The sequence below is a fragment of the Notechis scutatus genome, chromosome 3 (genome assembly GCF_049901735.1).
Source record: "Notechis scutatus isolate UNSWTSFEM ecotype Mainland chromosome 3, rNotScu1.2, whole genome shotgun sequence".
Taxonomy (NCBI): Eukaryota; Metazoa; Chordata; class Lepidosauria; order Squamata; family Elapidae; genus Notechis; species Notechis scutatus.
In genome coordinates this window covers 164,360,396-164,383,798 of record NC_142011.1, presented here as the reverse complement: position 1 = coordinate 164,383,798, position 23,403 = coordinate 164,360,396, and the positions used below count along the sequence as shown (strand labels likewise).

Genomic DNA, 23,403 nt, shown 5'->3' with positions numbered 1-23,403 from the left:
TGAAGAGTGATTGTGCTGAATTCAGACATCTTTCAACTAAAAAATGTGACATTCACCATAGCACCCTCTGTCTAAAAATGTTGTACTTCAGTCTTTCTTGACTGAGAGACATTTATTTTCTCTCCTCCCAAATCAAGTCAGAAATTGTACTGTTTCCAGACTCTTACATCTGGTTTCCTTGTTTCTAAAATTTCATTATTCCATTCTGATTTTTTAAATGTTTGGCACTATTTTGCATTCTCTTTCTCTGATTCATATCATTCCTTTTATCTTTTTTTTATTTTCTGTCATGGTTTTTTCAGATTCCGCTGTTATTTCACTCTTATTTTAGTTTTCTTGTTGTCTTTTTCAAACAGGCAACTTTGTCACTGAGGTTGCATTTGTTTTTCTACTTTTGTGTGTGTGTGTGACTTTACTGCAGTCAAGAAATTGTAAAAAGCCTTGCTTTCTTAAGTGCTGATTTTGTGGCTGATTTTTTTTTTTTTTTTTTTTTGCACAAGTGCTCTGGTTTATAATGGTCACATCTGTATTATAGCAGAATGCATCTCTTTAAACTCTTAGCTTGCTGCTGCAAGGATAAAATAAATTTACAACATTCTACATTTGATTTTTACAAAGAAATTTTCTTATCTAGAAAGGTTCAAGTAAGATCTCTTTAACATTGCTGTTTTTCATAACAATCCCACTTTTACTTTTAACAAAAAGCAAACAATGTTAACATTGCTAATTGTATCTTGTTTTTTTTATTGCAACTATGCATAGAGTGTTATTCAGCAGGTTCTGACCAGTTCTGGAGAACCGGTAGCGGAAATTTTGAGTAGTTCAGAGAACCAACAAGTACCACCTCTGACTGGCCCTGCCCCCATCTATTCTCTGCCTCCTGGTCCCAGCTGATCCGCTGGGTCTTCTTTTGTTGACCTGCACAGAAGAACAGAGCTGTAAAGCAGGTTAGTGGGGTAGGGATGGAATGGGATTTTGCAGTAACCTTCCCCAGGAGTGGGGAGGGAATGGAGATTTTGCAGTATCCTTCCCCTGCCATGCCCACCAAGCCACACCCATCAAGTCACACCATGCCCACCAAGCCACGCCCACAGAAATAGTAGTAAAAAGTTTTGAATCCCACCACTGGAGAAGCTTATACGGTAGATGCCTTCAGCCATGTACAGGATATTCCTCAAGCTGTTCCTTCCTGAAGTGTCCTTATATTGGCAAATTTTTAAGAATTGCTCAGAATTATTTCAACAAGATGCAGGAAATTAGAAGGGACCCCAAACTATCTTCTGATGTGAAGCACTTGAAACTTTCCACAGTCGACATTATCTGAGCACAATCTAGCAATCACTTTTTTTCTGCTGTATCTTTCTTGTGATTCATCTGAGTGCCATTTGATATCTACAGCAGCTTGAAATGGTTATTGCAATAGTAAAAGAATGTTTTTGTGCGTTTGTTAAGTATAACTGATGTTATAAGCAACAATTATCGTGAAATGCACTGTGTGCTACCATGGCCACTAGGGGGCACCCTCATCCCAGAAATAGAAAAGGGTGGGAAATGGCGCATTCTATTTCTTTTCTTTTTATATATTTTTATGATCACTCTTTCTGTATGTTTGTTTAGACACTTGCCCTTTTACCAAACTTGCTATGCCTGTCTAAGTTATCAGGTAGAATGCCACTAAAAGCTATAACTGAACATTAACATCTGCATTATAGAACTCATTCTGCTAGCAATAGAACCCAAATGAGTCCACTGCTCAAACACCCTTTACCTGGTTTCTGACTTCTTAGTAGTGGGGTGTGGGTGTGTGGGGGCGGGTTGTTTCTATCCTGTTGCCTTAACTACTACACCAAAATGGATATCTGTAGTAAGCATACTTTTTCCCTATTTCCTTTTCTTAAGCATTTGGGCACCAGCATTTTATCATTATCTCAGAGCTTACAAACGTTTTTGAGCCACTGTTTGTAGTTTTGCATTGCATATTTGTAACTCGGTTGCTCTCACTCTCTCCTTCTACTGAAAATAAGCTGAAAAATTTAATCCTCCAATTGTTTTGTGATATTTTAACTTTAAATCATATTTTATCTTTCCATCTTATAAGCTACCCAGAGAACAAGATGTCTTTATATAAATAAGATAAAATAATGTCCTACTGAATTTCTTCCTGCTTTAAAGATGCAAAAATGTACAAAAGGAAATCCTATTTTTGTCTCTACTATTATTTGCTCATAAATCCCCTTCCATAAAGCTAGATCATTTCAGTGACATCTGCAGAATGATTTATTTCTTTAGTTTATTTCTTTCTGCAAGAATCTGTTAAAGTTTCATTACTTTTTTGCACACTGTGGTTTATGTCTATGGTTAACTTTATTAAGTATGCTTACAAAATGCTTATTTTTAGGATTTGAGTACTACTTTTCAGCTAGTGTTATGAGAAGCTATAAAGATACTAGGGCCTAAACGAGGAACTGGAGGGGATGTAGAAAGTAAAGGGAAAAGTGATCCCTGGGGTGGTAGAAACACTCAGGTTGGGACTCTGTCAAGCCCAAGCCCAAAGACAACCCAATGGAATCCAATTGGGTCTGATCCTTTATTTGTTTATACCTAATGGACAGAATCTTGCCAAACTAAAGTTATATAACTAAAGCTAGGCTAATAGTTATATCTTGAGAGATTCTAGCACATGGCTACCCTGAATTTCTTCTTCCTGTACCTGCCGCCTCCCCTATTGAGCTTGGGACTGTGCTGTCTCTTAATTTGCACTTTTCTCTGGAATGTATTGCATTCTCCCTTGAAAAGCTCTATGCTGCCAAGATTCCCCTGCCTTCTCCACTGCTTCTCCAGGTACACACTCCATCACATTCCAAAACTGACAGGGGCTCCAACAGAACCCAGGAACAACATCAGAGCACTCAATTCAGAAGATTGCCATGTCAGGAACAATCAAGATATTGTACAGAACCCTCAATCCCCCAAAATATCATTCACATAAGTGAGGGGGGGAATTTACAGAAAGAGAGAGAGAGAGACAGAGACACAGAGGGAGGGAGGGAGAGGAATGGAAGGATGGAGAGAGAGGGGGGGTGCACGTATGGATGGTTCCTTGATTTAGATTCTAGTATGAAAACTAGGACAACTTTTGTTCCCAGTCAAATCAACAACCATACACTGCAGTTCCCATTGCCAGAAAAAGACCCACTAATACTTGCACTCAGGGACAGAGATGACAAAGAAGCATAATACATACTTCAGCTCAAATGCAGTTGGTGAGTGTTCATGTTCTGTTTGTCAGCACAAAACCAAATTGACTTACTGCCAGTTGCAAACATCATGCCATAGTGCTTCATGAGAGCACTTCAAAGGAGCCCTTTTCTTGAACCTTCAAGACGAAGCATCCCTTCAAACATCGACTCCCATATTAAAACCACTTGGCTCTATTTTGAAAAAAAAATATTCTGAGGTTATCTTAAAAGCACAGAGAACTATTTTCTATTATAAAAAGCAATATATTATAGAGCGACATTTTAAATGCTCTTAAGAAGCTGTCACTGGGTTATTTCCATAAAGAAATTGCCTATTCATGACTCGAGTATGGTTTTAATTCTGGGTGAAATCACTAATATCTGGTTAATGTAAGTTCTTGGAAAAAAACTGTTACTTGTTGGTATGAACAATGAAAGGAATATTTTGTTATGTATAAATTCCCCAAGGAAAAATGTAACTGTAAAATCAACTGGTCATGAAGAATTGGTTAGATCCACAGTCAGTCACCAATGGCTTCCAAATGTTATCTTAATATCATCAATGTGCACGCTTCTTTGGTAATCTGAAACAGCATTCAGACAATATCTTTAACCAGCTGAGATCAAATACAGGTAGTCTTCAAATTATGACCACAATTGAGTCCAAAATTTCTGTTGCTAAGCAAAACAGTTGTTAAGTGAATTTGGTCCCATTTTACGACCTTTCTTGCCACAGTGGTTGAGTGAATCTCTGCAGTTATTAAGTAACACCGTTGTTAAGTGAATCTGGCTTCCCCATTGACTTTGCTTTTCAGAGGGCACAAAAGGGACCCCGAGACACTACAACCGTCATAATATGAGTCAGTTGCCAAGTGTAGGAATTTTGATCATGTGACCATGATGCAAGGTGAAATGGTGCAAGGTCAAAGTCACAAAGACAAAACGTCACTTTTTTCCATGCCTTCAAACAGTCACTAAATGAATTGTTGTGAGTTGAGGACTACCTGTATGTTTAAATCTTTTCTTGTCCAATAGGCAGCAGGATTTGGAAAAGAAGTGCAATTTCTGCCCAAGTGCAGAAGTTTACTGGTGTATGGAAATGGAAGGGAAGAAACAGATACACAGTGATTCCTGGATGACAGATCTGGCCTGCAAAAATCTGAATTAGAGTTTGCCTATCTGTTTGCTGCTATCCATAGTTATCAGAATTTTTGCAACCCAGAAGAAGTTGCTCTAGTTGGCAAGATCAAACATGTGCGGTAGTACATATACACTACATCAATATCTATCCCTGTTCTGATTGCAAATGACAGGTTTTCTCACAAAGAAATACTTTACTGAAATTAACCATGAGTATGCTATGTTACGTTTTTAAAAACAACAGAATGAATCACAACAATGCAATCCAGAAAGACAGAACATCTGGACAAAATCTAAGATAATTTTGATTAAAATCGTTCATAGATAAAGATTTTGTTGCACAATTATCCTGCCTTATTCATGTATATTTATAAGCAAAAAAATGAGGCTTATAAATATATGTTGATATCTGATGGATATTAGTGGGTGCTATATATAATGAAGAAAGATACCATGGACTCCAGTAATGGTAGTATTACTCTAGTCTAGCCTGGACTTATTGTTCCATAAATTCTACAGATTCGAGGGAACAATATTTAATATTTCTATTACAGAAATATATGCTATCAAGAAGACAAATGATAATGCTGGGCAATTTATTAACAAATCATTACTAGTAACAGATGTGGTAGTAAGGTGTATTTCTTTTAAATATTTCAGTTCAAAAGTATTGACGTCCTTTTAAAATAACTTACTTTACATTCAGGCTGCTTCAGATTTCACTGTGCAGAAAATTCAAATTATCCAGGAGCATTCTTAAATGAATGCTATTAAGTTATAAACTTGGACTGCAGAACATTTTATTACTCACTATTACTTAACATTAGTACATTGCACACGGTTAGGGAAGTTGTTTTGTACTTTCACAAAAATCAATTTGCTTTATGCATTTAGAAGCTTTTCAAAGAAATCCTCTTTTTTCTAAGTGCCTAATTGTTGCAAATCAATTGAAATAAGCATATTATCTTTTAACTGTACAAATTTATGAATATCTTCTATGGCTTCAATATTCAACATACTTAAAATTCAATGGGACTTATTTCTGAATTTAAATACATAGGGTACCATTTTAAGAGACCTATACAGACTTTATGCCAGTAATAGGGTTGCAGATAAGAAAACTTAATTTAATACCTTATTTTGGATTTTGTGTTGTATATAAGGAAAACAAGGGTGTGTGCTGCATCTTCATCCTTTCCATCTCAGAAAGGATGAAGTCTCTTCCTCACCAAATGGCAACCATTTATCAGATTTCATCATTAAAATTACACGAGGGGTATGGTCATGTTGGTATGATTCTTCCAGCCTTATCAGTAGATCATCTCCAGCAATCTTTTCCTTCCTCCTTTCTGATCTGCATCTGCAAGCTAGTTATATGACTACTACAGAACTTCAGTTATGAGTGAATGAAATTGTGATTTGAGGAACCAACTTGATGTTCTGGCAATTCATACAGGAATATATAAGCTTTTATTTGTATTGCCATTTGCCCACTTTGTCTTGAGAACAAAGTGCCTTTCGCTGCCATTAGCCCAGGAACTGTATTTGTTTAAGAAAGTAACATCAGCATTTTCTAAATGTAAGTCTCCATCCCTAGTGGTATCAGCAAAGTAGAAGAAGGCACTGTGATAAACTAGTTTCTATCATGTGTGGGAGTTGAATCCATCACAATAATTTCCCAAGGTATTTAATTTAGGAAAACAAATAATGGTGAATGCCTTAAAAGCTTTTCTTGCAATCAGTTATCCCTTTTATAACACCACTCCAGTGGAAAAAGGAACAGGACCAGATCTAAGTATGAGTGAGAGGACTGTAAAGAGCAGCATCAAAATAGCACCATGTAGCTGGGAAGTAGCTGTTTCATGTCCACTAATGTTGCCATACTGGGAATATAAAAAGGCAATTTGTAATATGGTTATAAGGAGTCACCAGGAGAAGTATTAAATGAAAATCCTTGCTAGAACTGTAGAGAGCCATAGCATTGGAGAAACTGCGCAGAACTGTTTACAAGTATGATTTAAGCAATATGTTAGGAAGATGCCCAGATGGGCTCCACCATCATTCAGTGAAGTATAAGAGGGAGGCAAGGGGCGAGGGTGGGGGATGTCTTCAGTATTGTGTTACTATAGCCTATGCTGCATATTGGCTGGTGAATTCTGGGAGTTGAAGTCCACATATCTTAAAGTTGCTGAAGTTGAGAAAGACTGACCTATCTCAACAAAACATAGTCCAGTCAAACTTGTGGATCCTATTTTCCTGCTCCAAAAGACTGACCTATGTGATATAAGACCTGAAAACAAGCCAACAAGCACAGAAAATATGATAGCAAGTGACGCAAAATTAGAGAAATGTCACTAGTTTGTTTTTAGATGGTGCCAACACAAGCAGAAGTCAAGCCCAGAGTGTGTGTGTGATCTATATGAACATATCTTTATTGCTGAACTTACATAAGTAACATTTTATATTTTAAATAACATCTTTATTCTAACTCTATTCTACTTCTATGCCTCTTATTCTTACCTCCTACTCCCCAAACTTACTTCTATCCTCCTCTCCTAATTGCAGAGAGCTGGTTCTCACTCTCTTTTTTTTTCTCTCTCTCTCCCTTTACGAGTATTGAGTTGGAAACCCAATAACCTGCCTATGAAACAACCAGTTACATAATCTCGGCAAAATGGATGCCTGTCTCTTTCAAAGCTGCTGAATTCACTTCAGCTGGTCCATTATTTTTTGCTCTTAGTCTTTCCTTTCTCCCCAAAGCCTTTTCTCATGGCAGCATTTTGTTGTCAATGTGATTTCTCTCTCTGCAGTTTCCTTTTATGGCCAGGTCTACTGGATGAGTGTCTCAGTGGCAAAAGTCAACTCTGCTATGTTGTGGATTTTCTATTCCTTCTTTTACTGTCACAACAGCTGTTTTAACCGAACTGCCTGTAGCTTCTCCACTTTTTGTCCTCCTGATCCTCCAGTGCTTCCCTTACTCCTCACTATCTTAGGCCATCTTCTTTCCTAGCCTCAGTTATTCTTTTCTCTCTCTTCCTTTCTGTCCAAAGCAGAGGCCCCTAATCATATGAGCATCCTATAGCCCAAGCAGCACTCATTCCTTTCCATCTCTTTTGTCACTTAGCCACTGGCTGGTAGGTGGAAAAAGTTAAGATAACCAAAATTCTTCTAGCTTGTTAGAATATCTTATTAAAAACAAAGGAAGAACTTGCATCTTCCAGAATCTCTCTGTCGGCTTCCAAGCAAGAGCAATAACAAAAGGGGTGGTGGGTTATTCCTTCCTCAGCTTTCACAGCCAAACTGTTTTGGAAGGAAGGATTCCTTTCCTCTTTTTTTTGTTGCAACTTTCTTTCCACAGTAAGTTGTTCATGATTTATTAGATCACGTTTCAAGAATGTTTTTAAATCGAAGGGAATCTGAAATACAGTTTCACAAATGTTATGCAGGAGAAAGGATATATTCTGTTCAAAGCATAATATGCTGCCAGATGTGAGCTCATAGGGCTCCTAATTCCTGTTTATTATACTGAAAGAGTTGAACTAGGATGAATGAAACATTCTATTTTGTGACCACATGCAGGTGAACATCCTTTCTGATGAAAGATTAGAAAACCTCAAGAAAACAATGCTTATCGTTTTCTTGTAGTGAGCTGCTATGAACAGAGAATAAGGAATTGTTTTGTGGACTAGAATGATCAAAAGAAAAGAAGATTTGTTAAAATTACCTTTATATATATATCTGTATAAAACCCTAGACATTTGTTAGAAGCCCAGATGTTATTCTTTAGGGATAACTTATTAATTCAAATAAAAAATGGTTGCAAAGTATAAAGAAATAAAAAAAAAACACTGAAAGAGATATTTGTTCATAACCAAATATTTGAACATTGCATACTGATATTCCTAATGCAATTATCAAGGTAAAAGCTTTAGGCTAAATTATGGACAGTGCAAGCCTTTGTTATTTCCAGTATATAAGTAATAATATTTAATATTTTTTGTTAGACATATATGATATGTAAATAATTTTTGTTTCTTTGTAACACAGAGTTTAAGTTTAAAAAAAAACTGTATGAAAGGTCTAAGAGTCAGTACTTTTTCAAGTACAAGCAAAGCATTTTCTATTTTACACATACAATATTACCCTTGAAAAGAAAAAGAAAAACTGAAGTCTCCTGGCAGTGTGAAAAGCCAAGTTATTACTGTACAGCAAAAGTTCATTGTTTATTTTCTTAACATTGTTTCTTTTTTCCTTGATACCGTATGGACTTTGTTTCTTTTTAATTATAGACAAAATCAAGAAGAGAGACATTTCACTAAACATGTTAGCTGGTTTTGTACATAACATCCATTCCCTTTCCTCATTTTAAATTTGATTTTTCCCACATGGACTAGTACAACAATCCATTATCCAAGAACAAATCATGATTGGTAATTATTATTATATTTTTCTCTTCTTTTAAAGCAGGGCCTATCAACTCATCAGTTCCTTCATGAAGTTTCAGGTTGTTCATCAACTGCAAACATTTGATTGATTGATTGATTGATTGATTGATTTATGAAGTTTATTGTCCATCCATTTTACCATAGGGTAACTCTGGGCGGCTTACGGTTACATATAACTGTAATAAGAAAATAATGTAATAAATACCACTTTACCTAACTGTGCTATGAAAAATATTATTAACAAAAACAGTCATCCCTTGGAAATTCCCATCAGCTCTTGAGTATTTCCCCACCCATTGATTCTGAAGATTGCTAGTCAGCAATGTTATTTAAGGTAGCCAGATTTTGGGTAACCCAGTAGCAATAAAGTCCCTGTAAGGCCACTGTGATAATTGTTCTCAGGATCTATTGGATAAAATCAATCAAATCCATTCCAAATCAGAATTCATCTATGAAGGCCCTATAGAGCTGATTGAGGCAAGTCTACTAGGAAATGGAGTCTATTATCTTGGAGAAGTTTAACCCTGACCTTGTTAATCCTGAGAAAATAGTCAGGGTTTTTGATGGTATAAGTTCAACCACTAGTGTTTTAGATCCATGCCCCTCCTGGTTTTTTAAAGTCTCCTGAAAGGTGATGTGTAGGTGGATCAATTTGATTATGAATGTATAGTAATGTTGAGACAGCAGAGGGTCCATCATCTTCTCAAAACATTATTAGATTCACCAGAATTGGTCATTTTTTGTCCAACCCTCCCTTTTTCTCCTGCTGTGCATGCTATCCTCCTTTTTTTTTTTGCTTCTAGTTTTATCAAGCAGTTGATGTAAAAAAAAGCAACTGATTGTAAATGTAAGGTAAACGTTCCCTTGGACATGCACGCTAGTCATTTCTGGCTCTAGGGGGTGGTGCTCATCTCCATTACAAAACCGAAGAGCCAACGCTGTCCAAAGACATCTCTGTGGTCATGTGGCTGGCATGACTAAATGCTGAAGGCATATGGAACGCTGTTACTTTCCCACCAAAGTGGTCCCTATTTTTCTACTTGCATTTTTACATGCTTTCAAACTGCTAGGTTGGCAGAAGCTGGGACAAGTAACGGGAGCTCACTCAGTTACGCGGTGCTAGGGATTCAAACCGCCAAACTACCAACCTTTCTGATCAACAAGCTCAGAGACTTAGCCACTGAGCGTCTTAGCCACTGAGCCACCACACCCATAACTGATTGTAGACCTCACTAAATCAGTAATAATTTATAGGGACTGAGGCAGTGGTGGGATTCAAATTTTTTTACTACCGGTTCTGTGGGCGTGGCTTGGTGGGCATGGCAGGGGAAGGATATTGTAAAATCTCCAGTCAGAGACTCTGAACTACTCAAAATTTCTGCTACTGGTTCCCAGAACTGGTCAGAACCTGCTGAATACCAACTCTGGACTGAGGCAAGATGATTGTTGATCACCTTTCCAATAAAACACTAGAAAATATGAAGCCATGCATATTACTCATGATCTAGGCATCTGCAAGGCAGGAAGAAAAAACCCAAATGGTGACAGTAAAATTAAAAACTCCTGTGTGGGCATTTAAGAGTGTGGCCTTGATTGCATGGATGTGAGTACCATTTTAATTTTTTTTATCGCCTTCTATGGAGGTCTAGTTCATAAAGCCATACAAGGGCTGCACCATTCCAAGATCGGATTGTAGAAACTGTACTCAACATTCAAATGGTTACTTGTTTTGTAGTTTGAAGAAGCAGATCCAGATGGTCACTGTGTGGAATCATTTGTACAATTTCAGGGTTGTTATATAGTGAAAGATTCTCAATTACGTTGTATTTTTCTCTGTAAATAAAGCAACTGGTACCCAACAGCCAAGCATCTTACTTACCAAATGCTTCCTTACTACTTTTCGCATTAAAAAATTGTTCTACAGATATTGGGCAATATAATTCAAAGATGAAAACACTTTAAAAAGTTGCACAAATACAATTGGAAGATAAAATAAACTACTACATGTTAAGAATAGGAATGGGAAAATTAAGTTGATCAAAGATGTACCAAAATATTGTAAAAGATTGGAGAAAAACACAACTTTTAGTATTAATTTTGTGAGGTATTGCAGCTTAAGTCCTTACTTAGATTGAAGCTTGGGATACTCTCACTGTATCTCTCAAATTATTCTATCACAGAATTGCTGAAGGGATAAAAATAGGTGATTTTTACACTGCTTGCAGGAAGATTCGGATAATACTAATTTAACTTTATCTCTAGTGTGTCATTTTCCACTTAATCTCTGTTTATATTTTTCTTAACTTCCAAAGGACTTGTGAATTCCAAGCAATGAGGATTCAGAGAGATTAGTTTCTGACTGATTTCATGTTTTCAAAGGAAGTTTTTTCCCCCCATTACTGTTCTCCTCTGGAAAACCTTTGAATAATTAAAAACAGAGCACAGAGCCTAGTATCTAGAGAAGAAAGAGTTGATAAAATTAAGACTAGTTTTAATTATGTTACCTCAACAATCCTGTTTTAAGACTGAATATAAGCTGAAAGTTATAATATGTTATACTTTTTCATATTTATATTTATTTTATGGGAACAACCTCAAAATGAACAATACCACAGAGAATGCACTTTATTTTAAACACAGGTGGGTCTAACGAAATATTATATCAAAAATGAATTAAAACACACACAAACACAAGTTTACTTTCACAACAATCCTGTTAGGTAAATTACACTGATGGCCTATGTAACAAGTCCAGAGTCATTTAGGGGCCTCATAGCTGACCTAGCATTTGAACAGTATAATTGTTCCATTGTAATTGTTCTTTTTTTATATAAAAAAATTCAATATTTACATACATGGTGTGCTGTGGGTTAATTGTGTGAACTTTATCCCATAATAATCAATTAGTACTTTGTTGTTTTCTATGTGATTGCATCACAGCCTTCCGCATCCATGGTACTGTATTCCAAAAGCAAAGGTACAAGTATTATTCTTCTTTAAACTGGCACAACTACATTTCAGATGATTTAATAAAAAAACAGGTCAGCCTCCAGGCAAATATTTCATAAGAGTGCTATATCCCATAATGCAGATTGGTCATAGCTGGATTAAAGGGGGAAGGGATCTGATTTTTCCAGCTGCAAAGAATGTTTAGCTCTAGGACTAAGCTTGTGCCCATTAGATAGCCAGATACCTACATTATACTACTGAAATAGCAAGAAAATGTAAGCAACATGCACTTTAATGTGGAAAACATTCTTTAATATAAACAGATGCTCTCTTTCCTCCTTCAATTGTGATGAAGATGGAGTTGGAAGGGAGCTTGGAGCGTATCTACTCCAACACTCTGTAATGTGGAAGCAAACCAATGAAAGTGGCTATCCAGATTCTTTTTAAAAACTTCCAGAGATGGAAAACAACATTTGAGAATCACTGATAGGCCCTTCCAGTGTTGTACAGATCTTACCATCAGGAAGTTTATGCCTGCATTTAAATAAAATAGCAGAAGCTGTAACTTCAACTCATCATTTCTAATCTAGTTTATACAGCAATAGAATATAATTCCAGACCATATTACTTAAGGCATCTTTGTAGGGTGTCTGAACCCTATTATCATATCTCCCTTCACTCTTTTATTCTTGAGACCAAACCTCCCAGGTTCCTTTCAGCCTGTCCCCATAGGGTATGTCATCAAGCCCCTGTATTATTTTTATCACCTTCCTCTGAACCTTTTCTAACCTATCGATATCTTTCTGGAAATATGATGCCCAGAATGCTTAAAGCTCTTGATCTATTTGGAACACTCAGTTTTCACCAGATGAGACATGATAGCAGTCTTCCAATATCTGAGGGGCTGCCACAGAGAGGAAGGGGTCAAGCTATTTTCTAAAGCTCCTGCAGGCCAGACAAGGAATAATGGATGAAAACTGAACAAGGAGAGATTTAACCTGGAAATAAGGAGAAACTTTCTGACAGTTAGAACAAGCAACTAATGGAACAGCTTGCCCTCAGAAGTTGTGGGAGCGCCATCACTTGAGACTTTCAAGAAGGATTGGACTGCCATTTGTCAGAAATGGTGTAGGGTCTCCTGCTTGGGCAGTGGGTTGGACTAGATGACTTATAAAGTCCCTTCCAACTCTGATTATCTGTTATTAAAAAATTGAACCCAAAAGGTACATATATTTTTCTTTTATGACCATAGCTTAAATATTCTTAGGAATATAAAAGGAAACTCAAATGAGAATTTTCTATAAATTCTATTAACTATTTCTGTGTGATATTACTGGATCTAGAAAATAAAACAAATGGTCCAAAGTTTTATCAATTCCTTACAGCTGACAAGATATAGTTAAATGTACATTTTATTTCAATGCATATAACAGCATTTCATGCTAATAGGACCAGTCAATTTTTATAACTTATGCAAAAATATTGGAACAATTTTCCCAAGTGATGTGTTTTTTACACTAACAGCATGACTCTGTCTTACAAACTGTGCTGTGACAAAAATAGAGTCTGTCTTATTGTTGTTGTTATTGTTTCTTCCCCACTTGTTCTTGCAATGACTTTTTATAGCATCAGCCAAAGCCTTGAAGGATAAAGTCCCCATCAGGTGCTTATGAAAGGCATATGTCTTCTTTGAGGAAACAGCATTGACAGTCTCCCATTAATTTCCTATATCACACCTACCTATCCTTAGGAAATATTGAAGGAGGAGTACTTATTCCCTATTGTGTCATATAACAGAATTCCTGCTGTAGCTCTTTCAGTGTCTGCCAGAGTAAAAGGCTGATTGTCAGAAATCAAGCATCTCTTAGAAAAACAGATTTTTAAGTGAACAGTATGGCCATATAGCTAAGGGTAGTTAGAGCAAAAAGAGTGTAATTTATCTGGACACAGGAGGTTCTTCCGTCCAGATCAGTGGACAAAATGACAAGAAAAACTGTCAAACTGTGTTTCCAAAACCAGCTTGGAATAATAGTAAATTTGATGACTATTTAGCACCTCTTCATTCCCTTTGATTTAAGTTCCTTATGCTTTTGGCTTGAGATGAATTAACAGCTTCCATCCATCAATTACCGGTAGCAACTCATAACAAGTGACCTTTTCATACCATGTTATCTCCTTGATGTCTCTTATCTATACAGTATACTAGGCAGGATGAAAGAAAAACCAGTTTTTTAACCAGCTAATGGATCACATCTTTCCTTCTGGCTTATATTTGGCACAGAAAATTCCAGCAGGACTTATGGAAGTCTTACTCATAATTTCAAATTCTTTAGAACTTGTGTAATATAATATTCATCATATCAAGAACCACTGAATGGGGGAAAATAGAGGCTACACTCAAAAGAATAATAGCAATAGCATTTAGACTTATATACTGTTTCACAAGACTTTACAGCCCTGTCTAAGAGACATTATATTGCACCCAACACTCTGGATCCTCATTTTACCCACCTCGGAAGGATGGAAGGCTGAGTCAACCTTGTTGACTAGAACAAGAACTATATTTAATTAAATTCAATTCAAGATTTTTTAAAAATGAGACGCAGATTGGTCCCGCATTTGGAAAAACAAGAAATTATGTTGGTTAACTATACATATACACACACACACACACACACACGAGTCATATATACAATGCTAATTCCTATTTGAAGGAAAATATGTGATGCTAATTCCTATTTGAATCATGACCTTGTAGCAACTAAGTACAGTATTTAAGGCTTGTTTCTACTTATAACAAATGTACTACATATGGGAATGACAATTTTTATTGTCAGAGTTTTCTTTCTATTAGGATCCTTAGCCGAATATTTGCATCTCAAAGTAGACAAGCTGAGCCACTGTTTAACAGCACTAAGACAAGAATCGTAGTTTATGAAACAAAGTGACTGGAATTATAGACCAGGTTAAGCCAAAAGTGAATAACCTGCTTCTTGTTTAATCAAACCCCTGAATGGAGAAAAGCCATGATCAGGCTTTTCATAGATTTTAATGTGTTTCTTATAACCACATTTCAGGGAGACGTTTTACACCTCAACCCCTCTTTCCCCTCCATTTATTTTTTCCTTTATCTCCCCCCCTCCTCAGCTATTTGGATAATGGAAATGTCAAAAGCAGCTTTAGAGCCCAGTTGGTCTAAATCAGGAAAATAACATTTAAAAAATGAAGAAAAATCTTCACTGCAACAATCCCAGTAAGCAGAGACAATACTTAGAAGTGATGGAAGTTATAATCTAACATCTGTCAGGTTACAGCAGCCCTTTCTGTGCTTAAAAAAAATGCCACATTCAATTTTTTCCTCTCATTTATAAAAAGCAATATGAAACTAATTTGACCTGCTGTATCCAATAATATACATATAAAGTCTTTTTATTGCCAAATAATGCACTTAGTATTAGTTTCCAAGCAAACTGACTTCCATGACAGAAATTAACATTTTCCTCCCTGAATGTTATTTTTCTGAATATATTTCATAGATGTAAAAAGAAACTACTCAAAATTGTGAATCAAAATTAATAACAGAGAACAAAATAAAATGTAAACTCACTTGCATTTTTCAGTGAACTCTTTCCCTTTTATTTTTCTGCATGAAACCATTGATAAATTGGGCCAGCAGACAGTGTACTGTATATACTGAGTATAAGCCTAGTTTTTCAGCCCATTTTTGTGCTGAAAAATCCCCTCGGCTTATACTCGAGTCAGATTCCCTCTGAAAAAAAATGGTGTGGAGTCGCGCCTCCGGGCGGCAGCGACTCCCAACAGCCCCAGCCGGGAAGGGAAAGGTAAAAAGCGCTTTCCCTTTCCTTCCCGAGGCGGCGGGACTGGGGCCGCCGGCGTGTAGTGACTCCTGACTCAGGGGGCCTTTGAGGGAGGGGAAGAGAGTGACTCCCGCTCCCGCTGTCATCATCTTCTTCTTCTTTTGGGTTAGTGAATCAATTAAACCTTTCATGATAGTGAGATCGCTTCCCAAATTAATTATTTTTATTTTTGAAATTTACCAGTAGCTGCTGCATTTCCCACCCTCGGCTTATACTCGAGTCAATAAGTTTTCCCAGTTTTTTTGTGTAAAATTAGGTGCCTCGGCTTATATTCGGTCGACTTATACTCGAGTATATACGGTATGTCAGGGTGTCAAACTTGATTTCATTGAGGGCCGCATCAGGGTTGTGTTTGACCTTGTGGGGGGCTTGGGGGGGGCATGGCCAGGGGGGCATGGCCAGCTCAATGTCACTTGTGTCGGGGCACCTGTGATGGCCCAAGAGCCCTCACCAGCTCTGTTTTCTCTCGCAGGAGGCCATTGCAGCTGAAAACGGAGTTCGGGGTGGGGGGTTGCGCAGCATTCCCAAGCTCTATTTTTGTAGGCAGAGGGTTGTAAGATGGAGCTCAGGGGGACATGCACGGACTCCTGAGCTCCATTTTCGCTGACAGAAGCACCATGAGCCGGTCCTTCGATGTGTATAAGGTGGCCCCATGGGCCAGATCTAAGTACCCCACAGGCCAGATTTGGCCCATGGGCCTGGTGTCTGTGGAAGAGCAGGCATCTCACTGGAAGAGTGCGTGTCCATAAATTCTCAAGTTCTGAAACTTTGAAGAAAAGTTGCTTTCAATCAAATCTGAAGTTCTGATATCTATAAAAGAAATACTCACGCTTCTCTACCCAAATAGAATTTTGGGGTATATTTAAAAGGCAATTCGCCATTGATTTTCCCAAAACATAGCCAGCCTTTATTTTACTGTCATACTCTCTAATCTTCCTTCTATGCTAGATCTTCATCTGGAAATTAATATAGTTTTTGCACTATTTTTTTTCTTAAAAAAAAAACACCCCTCATCCTCAGACCACTTCCTGCCCTCAAAATATGTCATCCCCTCCCCCCGCTTCCCTAGAGTTTGGGAACTCTAGACAAATAATGCCTACTGAATTAACTGATCTCATATGAGAAATCTTACTACCCTAGAAGATAACTATTGTTATGGTTCTACTATATGTTTGATTGCTGATTGACCTTAGTCATGAAAGCAAAGTAAACATGGAATTAGCTAAAACAGGATGTACTTTACAAGTAGCAAGAAGGCAAACATATAATTATAATTTTATGAGAATAATTGTACATTCATGTTCACTTTTCATCCCAACGGAAGACTTCAGAATAAAAGTAAACATGCATGGGAAACTGCTGTAAAGCTTTGTAATCCTAGACAGACTTGCCATAAAAAGGTCACACTTGCAACAGGAAACTGGACAGAAGATGCAGTATCAGTCACTTAGGTATCCTTCTAGGTGACTGATACAGAAACAAGATCCCTCTCTGAAAAATAGCAATATAAAGTTTGAGACAACCATCTAAATACTTCATTTAATGTTGCTGTTGATGTGCATTTCTTTTTTTTTCTTTTTTAAGAATGATCCTACCTTAAAAAAAAGATACTCACATTTAAAATGGATATATTTGGCTTTATTCAAAGAAAGAAACACCAAGCTTTACTGAATGATAATTCCAAAACAGACAAAAAAAAACCAATATCTTTATTATAATTAATTAAAATCCAGCAAATTGTGAACAAAGCTTTATGTTTGCCTCAAGCCGTCATCAGACCGGATGTTAAGCAAGATAGATGGTCTGTTGTTGACAGTTAATTTTTTGATTCTCATTTTGCACTATGCCATGGTTGGCTTGAATTGAACTGAATTGAATCTACTGAATAAACCACAACTCAGTATTGAATATATGGGTCCATACAACATGGTAAATTTACTATAAATAGCAATAACACTTAGACTTATATACCACTTCACAGTGCTTTACAACCCTCTCTAAGCGGTTTACAGAGTCAGCATGTTGCCTACAACAATCTGGGTCCTCATTTTACTGTCCTCATGTTACTGACTGATGGTAGGCTGAGTTAACCTTGACTGTTTGTGAGAATTGAACTACCCAACTGCTGGCAATTGGCAGTTAGCAGAAGTAGCTTGCAGTACTGCATTCTAACCACTGCCCCATCTTGGCTCCCTAAATCAACCATATTACCTGAGGGTTTTGTTCTGTGTAAGAGTCTAGCCACCTTGATTATGCAAAAGAGTTTGAAAACCTAACTGTAATCATCATGCACTAACTGGCAGATTTCTAATTGGCATATTTCTAACTACATCAACAACAAAGACGACAAAGCCATGCTTAACTCTCCTGCTTTCCATGTTTTCACTTCTTCTGCAACAAGGCTGGTACTGCATACACCAAAGGATGATAGCTGGAAGATGAAGTCTGAGACTCACAGCCTGTCCTCAGGTTCTTCTTGCTTCTCATGACTCTTAGAGGTCTGTCTTATATGTCTAGCAACATATCTAGAACCATATCTGGATACACGGGGAGAAAACAGGGCCAGTGGTCACAGCTCCAGCAGCTGCACTGGGTCAGGGCAAACAAGCAGTGGAGGAGCAAAGGCACAAAAGTTACCCGCCTTTACATCTACCGGTACTTCTTATAAGTGTGTCAGGGTGACACAGTTTTGAGGCTACAGGTCCACCCACAGATTAATCCTTGGGCAGAGCAGGCAAAGGGATTTTGGGAGGGTAGAGGGTAGAAGGTCTACTCAATAGTTAATATAGCTATGGATTAGCAGACAGGAGCAGAGGGTTTCAATTTTACTGCCCTATTTCCTCCACATTTTGCCAATGCAAAGAACTACAGGATTTCCTAGAACGGAGTCCAGCTGATCCACCTGCAAGGATAATCTAAGGTCTGAATGTAGTGGAGGCACCCAAAGCTGGTCTTGCATTAACTCCGTAGATCCTTTCAACTGACCAGGCAGGTAAGGCAATTGTGCCCTGCACAATTTCTTTTCTCCAGGCTGCAAACTTAACGCTATTTCCACGCTTACGCTATTTCTCCGCCAGTCCTTTCTTTTTTCTTTTTCTTTTTAAGGAGATGAGGGTGGGTCAGGCCAGGGTGCGATGCGGAGAACTTTTTTTTTTTTTTGCGCGGAGAACTCAGCGCTTCTCGCAAGCCGGCCGGAGACTCCCGAAGGCAGCAGCTTGCAGAGCGGGCGGGGCAACCCATCACCACTTCGGGGAAAGGAAAAGGGCCGGGATTGCTTGGCTGGCGGGTTGGTCGAGAAGTTCGCGAGGCGGGGCTCCGCGCCGCAGCAGGCAGGCTGGGGAGTTCCACCCCGTGTCATTTCGCCGCGGGAGGCAAGCGCTCCGCAAGCAGCAGCCTCCTTCCTGATCTGGAGGTGGGAATCTCCGCCGCGCTCCCCCTGCGAAGGAAACGCGGGGCGCCTACTAGGACGGGTGCGTGTGATACCCGGCGCTTGGTCGCCGGTCCAAGTGCCTGCTGAACTGCTCCTGGGATGAGGTAAACCTGGTGGCTGCTTGGGTTTGGCCAACATCGCTTGCCAAGAACTTTATAGGGTTACCCGAGTTGCTCAAGCAACGTCAGCAAAGCGTTTTAAATGTTGGAAACCCGTTAAATAAATTCTCTTTTTCGCTGTGAAAGTTTGAATATTAAGAAAAGTCGAGTTCGTTGTTATTGAGCAAACTTTCCTCAGGTGCCTTGACACTATTGTATTGCTGTTTTCCTACTCTGCAACTGCAAAAGCTTTCCAAAAGTATTACCTGTGGAGCCAATTCAACACTATTCTTTATTATATTATTTTCCTTTCATGGCATTATTTTTACCTACCTCTCCACCCCAAGAACAGAGTCCTTGCTTTGTTCGGGTATTTTCCCACGTCATTGTAGTTGTGCTTTTAAAGTTGTAGCAACTTTTTGGCAGAATCTCATCTGCCATCATCAGGCTTCTGTATTGTGTTCATCTGTGAGTCAGACTTTCGCAGGCGTTTCAGTTTTTGTGAAAGTTTTGTGAAAGTTTTGCTGTGAAAATCTGACTCACAGACGAACACAATACAGAAGCCTGATGATGGCAGATGAGATTCTGCCGAAACGTTGCTACAACTTTAAAAGCACAACTATAATGACGTGGGAAAATACCCGAACAAAGCTGAATACTATACATGTAAGTACCCGCGAAAACTTAAGAAAATTATATATATATATTATATAATTATATATATATTACCCATCTTGCTCACAATGACTTTTGGTGACTTAGTGGCTTTTAATGCATTTATAGTGGGCGCTTTCTAATATAGTTTGTTTTTCTATTATAAGTATGTGCGTAACACTTATTTTATTCCAAGAGAATGTAATGATTGTGCTGTTGCCAGGATTACATAAATGGAAGCTTTCTTTAAATTTAAGAATTTTAGTCGGGAATATAAAAATCCTGAGAAGTTAAGCAAAGTTTAGAATAGCTTCCCCTAAAGTAGGACCTTCCCATGATCCCATCGGTGACCGAAAGGTCATTGACAGAGAAATTAGAGGGCACCCATTTGTAGATATTTGAGCCAAATGAAATATCTTTCTGGATAATCTGGAATTATCAAAGTTTTTATGCAACAAACAAACGTCTTCAGATCAAAGCAGGATTAAAACTAAATAGTCAAAAAAGCAATGGCTTATTGTAAATATTGTTCACTATGCAAAGATAGAAACTGGAAAAAACCTTCCTTGGGGAATTGAAATATTTACATTCTATGTAAAAATAAACTATTTTTAAATATATTGTAATCCAGTTGCTTGACACTGGCTTTAATTTTTGTTTCTTTTATAATCATCTGTGTAGATAACCTAGTTGATCTCAGTGGAACTCATTTATAAATTGTCTATTGCAGTTCAGAATTGCCTGAAAATTACTTTCAGAGATATGCTTTATTAGTCTCATGCAGCAGAAATATGAATCTCACAAAACTTTGATGACTTGAAAAAGTTATTATTGTATATCCAAATGTGCTCCCACCCCCACCCTCCAAAAATGGCAACTATACTTTTTTTTAATTTTTCTTCACCTCTGAAGAAAAATCATTTCTAACTAACTGATGGGGAAGGAAGGATTTATACTCGGTTAAAAGAATTGCAAGCAAATAAAACTCAAGGCACAATGCTGGTGGAAAGGAGAGGATCCATTTATTCCCAAAACCTAAGAGGTTTGCTCTTGGTGGGTAACTACAGGGAAATAGAGTTTGTTTTATAGGAGGACTTGTCCTTAGTAGTGTGAGCCTTGCGGGGAGAAGGGTAAGTGGTGTTGTAGTGTGAGATTCTGTCAAAGGTCTATCTTAATTTCCTTCTTGATGTCAATTGGCTGGCCTTTTGTGGTGTAGATGGTGGTTTGGGCAACCTATTTGTGGGTGTGGGGAAGTGTGACTGAACAACTTCTTTGTCTGATACTTGGATTTGGTACTTGGTTTTGCTCTTGTTAATTGATAGTTTGAAGAAGTAATTCAACAATCTATTGTTACAAGGTATTTCCCGTAGTTTCTAGTCTTGATGGATCATGGTTTTGTGTTAAAGGTTAAGGGATAGACGAGGCAGTGATATAAAGTTAATTTGGAATGAAGAATCTCCTATGGTTATTATTGATTATTAAAATAACACTCTTCCCCCAACTCTTTTCAGTCAGACAATCATTAACACTTTAAGAGTTGTCCAAAATACCTGGGGGTTAATCTGTGTCCTCAGAGTACCTGAGTCAAGACTGCAAACCAATGTGGAACTATCTTGGGACTGCTTAAAGGACTGCATTGTTAACAGGAGATAGGTGCTGTGGTATCTGCCCCCTCCCCCCCCACACACACACACTACTTATCTCCTGTTTACAATGCAATCCTTGAAACTGTTTATCTTCCGCCTACAATGAAGTCCTTTTAGCAGTCTCAAGACAGTTCACACTCATCTGCACTCTGATTCAGGCACTCTGAGAACACAGATTAACCCCCAGGTGGTTTCAATGACTCTCAAAGTGTTAATAACTGGCTGATTGAAAAGAGTATAAATCCTGCCTTCCCTACCAGTCAATTAGAAATGAAGAAGCTTCTTGGAGGAAAAAGTTAAATGTCTTCAACAAAAAAGAAAAAAAAAAGTCCAGTTGCTATTTGGAAAAAAAGCACCTTTGGAACAAGGATGGCCTGGATGACTGAGAATCCCCATGGACATTTATTATTGTATACATTTTAATAAATATGACAAAATGGCCTTTTTCTCTCAGTAATGTCCCTTTTGTTTCTTGTCATTTCTTTCCTCTGCCATTTAGTGTTGATTGCAATAAAGAGATATGCATTACAGAAGTTTGGACCCGTTTCTTGCACAATCATTCTAAGGGCTGTGTGGATTCAAGGACCTCACTCTCTAAACAGTTTACAAATGTCAGCATCTTGCCCCCCAAGGGTCCTCATTTTACTGACCTTGGAAGGATGGAAGGCTGAATCAACCTTGACCCAGTCAGGATCAAACTAGTAGCTGTAGGTAGAATTAGCCTGCAATATGGCATGCCTAATAGAAAATCTAGCAGTCTCGTTCAGACACTCAAGACTTGTACCCTGGTGAATTATAGTATTACCCAGCCATTATTGTGCTGATTTAAAGCCTGTCTTAATTCATCACAGGATTCTAAATTAGTAATGTGAAATGTGTTTTTTTTTTTTCCCTCTCTCATTCAAGGTCAGTACTTTGATCCCTACTTCTACCACTCCTGAGTTTTAAGAACATAAACCCATTTTTATAAGTTCAGCTGGATATATGAGCTTGCCTTCAAGGGAGATGTGCATAGAGCAGACAAGGACATTGAATATGAAACTAGAAAGTGAACAAGTTCCACTTCCTCTCATATTTTGTTTGAACATGCCATAAGAAACCTTTTGGAAAAGAGTTTATATCCAGAGACTGTAAATTAGACTAAAGTTTTCTTCTATAACAAAGAGATAGGTGTCTTAAATTGTACTGACATCTGCTGCAGTTGGAAACATTTACAAAAGCATATTATGAGCTTGTTATAAGCTAAGCAGGTATTTTTCCAGTTATAAAGTGAAAAGTAGGTGTGAAAAGAAATGTAAACAGCATTGTTTAAATATTACACATGTTAATAGTGGACAAGGCAAATTGGGGGTATTCTGTTCTGGCTAAAGACTTCAATTTCTGCTAATTCCATTTGTTCAGGAGTGGATGGATTAGTAAATGGAACTGAGTATGTAGGGTTAGGGTTAGGTCCTAAATCTTCTTCCAGTGAGATGACTGGGAGGGAAGCAAGTCATTCATGTATTGTTGGTTTTAATCTAAAAGAGAGAGAAATAAAAACAGGAATCAAGCTCTTTGTCTCCTGTCTTATCTAATCTGCCTTATTTTTCTTATCTGATTCCTCTAACCCAGCATCATTGTCTAACAAATTAGAGGAACAAAGAAAAATAAAATTGTTGCAAAACAAGTTCCAGATACTTCAGTATTTATTTACTTCAGTAAAACATTAACATTTGAGTAAGAAAAAAAAACTGCAAAAGGTTGTCCTTTTTATTACATAGTTTGTTATCAAATTCCTTATTAGATTTATCTAAAAAGGTCTTCAATTTTCTCATAATTTTAAGAGAACCAATTCTGTATATTGGTTAAGTCACTGGAAATATTGAGGCCAGATTTAGGCTGTAGTCCCAGCCTAGATCTGAAACTAACTAGGTGACCTTGAACT

The 23,403-nt window shown here is 37.7% G+C and overlaps 1 protein-coding gene and 1 long non-coding RNA gene across 2 annotated transcripts in view; one reads left to right on the top strand and one right to left on the bottom strand.

Annotated features, from left to right (window-relative positions):
* Positions 1-23,403, bottom strand: part of LOC148131453 (uncharacterized) — a 213,973-nt gene that overhangs the window by 129,649 nt on the left and 60,921 nt on the right. The window lies entirely within an intron of this gene.
* Positions 18,755-23,403, top strand: part of CHST9 (carbohydrate sulfotransferase 9) — a 56,877-nt gene continuing 52,228 nt past the window's right edge. Inside the window, exon 1 of the mRNA XM_026670283.2 lies at positions 18,755-19,185. The gene's annotated coding sequence lies outside the window, so the exon portion shown is untranslated. The remainder of the gene's footprint in view (positions 19,186-23,403) is intronic.